The sequence below is a fragment of the Theropithecus gelada genome, chromosome 7a (genome assembly GCF_003255815.1).
Source record: "Theropithecus gelada isolate Dixy chromosome 7a, Tgel_1.0, whole genome shotgun sequence".
NCBI lineage: Eukaryota > Metazoa > Chordata > Mammalia > Primates > Cercopithecidae > Theropithecus > Theropithecus gelada.
The window spans coordinates 52,989,513-52,993,002 of NC_037674.1; the positions used below are offsets into that span (position 1 = coordinate 52,989,513).

General features: G+C 48.1%; 1 pseudogene; it reads right to left on the bottom strand.

The window, feature by feature from the left end:
• Positions 1 to 511: 511 nt before the first annotated feature.
• LOC112627883 lies at positions 512 to 1,970 on the bottom strand (annotated as a pseudogene).
• Between the last annotated feature and the right edge of the window lie 1,520 nt (positions 1,971 to 3,490).

Here is a 3,490-nt window from a genome sequence, read left to right on the forward strand (position 1 = left end):
ACAGAAGCTTTTTAGTTTGATCTAATTCCATTTGTCTATTTTTTGCTTTTGTTGCCTGTGCATTTGAGGTCTCCATTAAATCTTTGCCAGACCAATCCAATGTCCTGAAGTGTTTCCTATATGTTTTCTTCTAGTAGTTTTTTCTTTTCTTTCCTTTCTTTCTTTTCTTTTCTTTCCTTCCTTCCTTCCTTCCTTCCTTCCTTTCTTTCTTTTCTTTTCTTTTCTTTTCTTTTCTTTTCTTTTCTTTTCTTTTCTTTTCTTTTCTTTCTTTCTTTCTTTCTTTCTTTCTTTCTTTCTTTCTTTCTTTCTTTCTTTCTTTCTTTCTTTCTTTCTGCATAGCTAGCTGAGGTTTTCTTTTGGAAAAAAAAATCGAATTGCTTTGTAGCTGGAGGCATCGCCAAGGGGGCGTACCCCAGCCAGTTAAGTCTCCCACCACAGGTGGGCTTTGGCTCCCCCACAGGCTCTGGGGCAGCCACAGGAGGGATAGGTTGGGTGGGGCTGCCATGGTCGTTCACTTGGGCAGGATGTCAGAGGACTTGGACACCAGCTTCCCATCGCAGGTCTCCATCTTCTTCACAACCATGGTGCTGGTGGAGCTGGTGTGGCTGAAGGAGCTGGAGCCCCCGCCAGAGCCAAAGCTGGAGCCCAGGCCATAAGCTGAGGCTGGGGCTTGTGTTGCCCTTGTAGCCCGAGCTCAGACCATTGGCATAGCCACTGGTGGTCTTCGTATGGATACTCATGTTCTGCATCCCAGATGCCAGCCGGCTCTCCTCGCCCTCCAGCAGCTTCCTGTAAGTGGCGATCTCCATGTCCAGGGCCAGCTTGACGTTCATCAGCTCCTGGTACTCAGGCAGCTGCTGTGCCATGTCCTGCTTGGCCCACTGCAGGGCAGCCTCCGGCTCGGACAGCTTGGCATTGGCGTCCTTAACGGCCAGCTCCCTGTGCTGCTTGGCATCTGCGATGGCAGCCTCCAGGGAAGCCCTCTGGCCTTTGAGGCCCTCAATCTCAGCCTGGAGCCAGCTGATGTTCTGGTTCATCTCCGAGATCTCAGTCTTTGTGTGCTGCAGGTCATCCCCATGCTTCCCAGCCAGCATCTGCAGCTCCTCATCCTTGATCTGGTGCATGCTGTCAACCTCAGCCCTGCTGCGGTTGGTGATCTCCTCGTACTGTGCCTTGACCTCAGCTATGATGCTGTCCATGTCCAGGGAGCGGCTGTTGTCCATGGACAGCGCCACAGACCTGTCCGAGATCTAGGACTGCAGCTCCTGGATCTCCTATTCATACAGCTGCCTGAAGAAGTTGATCTCATCAGTCAGTGCTTCCAGGCCAGACTCCAGCTCTACCTTGTTTATATAAGCTTCAACCACATCCTTCTTGATGACGACAAATTCATTCTCCATCTCTGTACGCTTATTGATCTCATCCTCGTACTTGTTCTTGAAGTCCTCTACCAGCCCCTGATTGTTGCCAAGCCCTGCCAACAGCTTCAGCGTCTCCTGGCCCAGAGTATCCAGCTGCTGCCAAAAGTTGTTGATGTAGCTCTTGAACCTGTTGTCCACGTTGCTCCGAGCTGTATTGTGCTGCTGCAGGAGGCTCCACTTGGTCTCCAGCATCTTGTTCTGCTGCTCCAGGAACTGTACCTTGTCGATGAAGGAGGCAAACTTTTTGTTGAGGCTCTTGATCTGCTCCTTCTCCTGGGTGTGCGTGGTCTGGATGTTGGGGTCCACCTCCAGGTTAAGGGGGCTCAGCAGGCTCTGGCTGACCGTGACAGCAGTAATGCCTCCCATACCACTGGCCCCACCACAGCCTCCGCCCAGGACACCCTGGAAGCTGCTGCTGCCCACTCAGGAGAAGCTCGAGGAGCTGATGTGGGCACTGGGCCCACTCGTGTAGGAGCAGCTGCTGAAGGCCTGGGGGTCAGAGATGGATACCTTATAGGGCTTCTAGGTCACCCTGATGGACATGGTGGAGGCAGGCAGGCTGAACCAGGCAGGGATTCAAGAAGGAGCAGAGAAACTGCTTCTAGTTCCCTTCTAGTAGTTTTCTAGTTTGGGGTCTTACATTTAAGTTTTTCATCAATTTGGATTTAATTTTTAAATGATGACAGATAAAGATCTAGTTTCATTTTTCTGCATATAGATATCCAGTTTTCCCCACACCCATTTATTAAAGAGACTGTCCTTTCCCCCAAAGGACATTATTGGCACCGTTGTGGAAAATCAGTTGACTATAAATACGTGGATTTATTTCTGGGTTGTCTATTCGGTTCCATTGGTCTATGTGTCTGTTTTTATGCCAGTACTATGCGGTTTTGGTTATTATAGCTTTTTTTAGTACATTTTGAAGTCCATTTTTTTAGTACATTTAAAGCTGGAAGTGTGATGCCTCCAGCTTTATCCTTTTTGCTTAGGATTTATGTGGCTATTCAGTCTTTGTTAACCTGCTTTTTTTGTTGTTATAGATAGGGTCTCTGTAGCCTCCACCGCCCCCGCCCGCCACACTGTCCCCCCACCCCCGCCGCCCTGGGCTTAAGTGATCCACCCACCTCAACTTCCCAAGTAGCTGCGTCTACAGGCACGCCACCACACCGGGTTGATTTTTGTATTTTTTTGTAGAGACTGGGTGTTCCATGTTGCCCAGGCTGGTCTCGAACTCCTGGGCTCAAGCAATAAGCCTGCCTCAGCCCCCTAAATTGCTGGGATTACAGGTGTGAGCCATCACACCCAGCCTAACCTGCTATTTTTATTTGGTATTATATAATAAACATTTGCCCTATAATATTATAAAACTCTTGGTAAACATTTTCAATGTCTGAGATGTATTTTCTGCAATGCAATGCCATAGTTTTTAGGTTTTTGGTTTTTGTTGTTTGTTTTTTTTTTGAGGGGGGGTGGTCTCGTTCTATCACCCAGGCTGGAATGCAGTGGTGTGATCATGGCTCACTGCAGCCTTGACCTTCTGGGCTCAAGTGATCCTCCCACCTCAGCCTCCCAAGTAGCTGGAATCACAGGTGTGCAACAACACATCCAGCTAATTTTTTGATTTTTTTTTGAGACAAGGTCTTGCTACATTGGCCGGGCTGGTCTCAAACTCCCGGGCTGAAGTGGTCTGCCTGCATCAGCCTCTCAAAGTGCTGGGATTACAGGTGGAAGAAGTAGTCTTGGACATTTAGGTTGTTTTCAGGATTTTTCTTTGACAAATAATACTGTTACAAATATCTTTGTACAGAGTTGTTTCCCATGATTCTTATTTCCTTGGGGTAGATTTTTTAGTCATGGAAATTCTGGACACAGCGTATGAACATTTTAAAATCTCTCAAGAATCCCGTGATACTTATGGCCTGAGTGACTTCCTGAGATGGGTTTCTGGTGTGTCCAGTCGCAGTTATGGCCTCGTCCTTGCATCTGTGTGGAGATATGGGAGTTACAGAAGAAGAGAAGGTGGGCATGGGATGTTTTGAATCACATGGCTCTGGGGTTCTTACTAATCA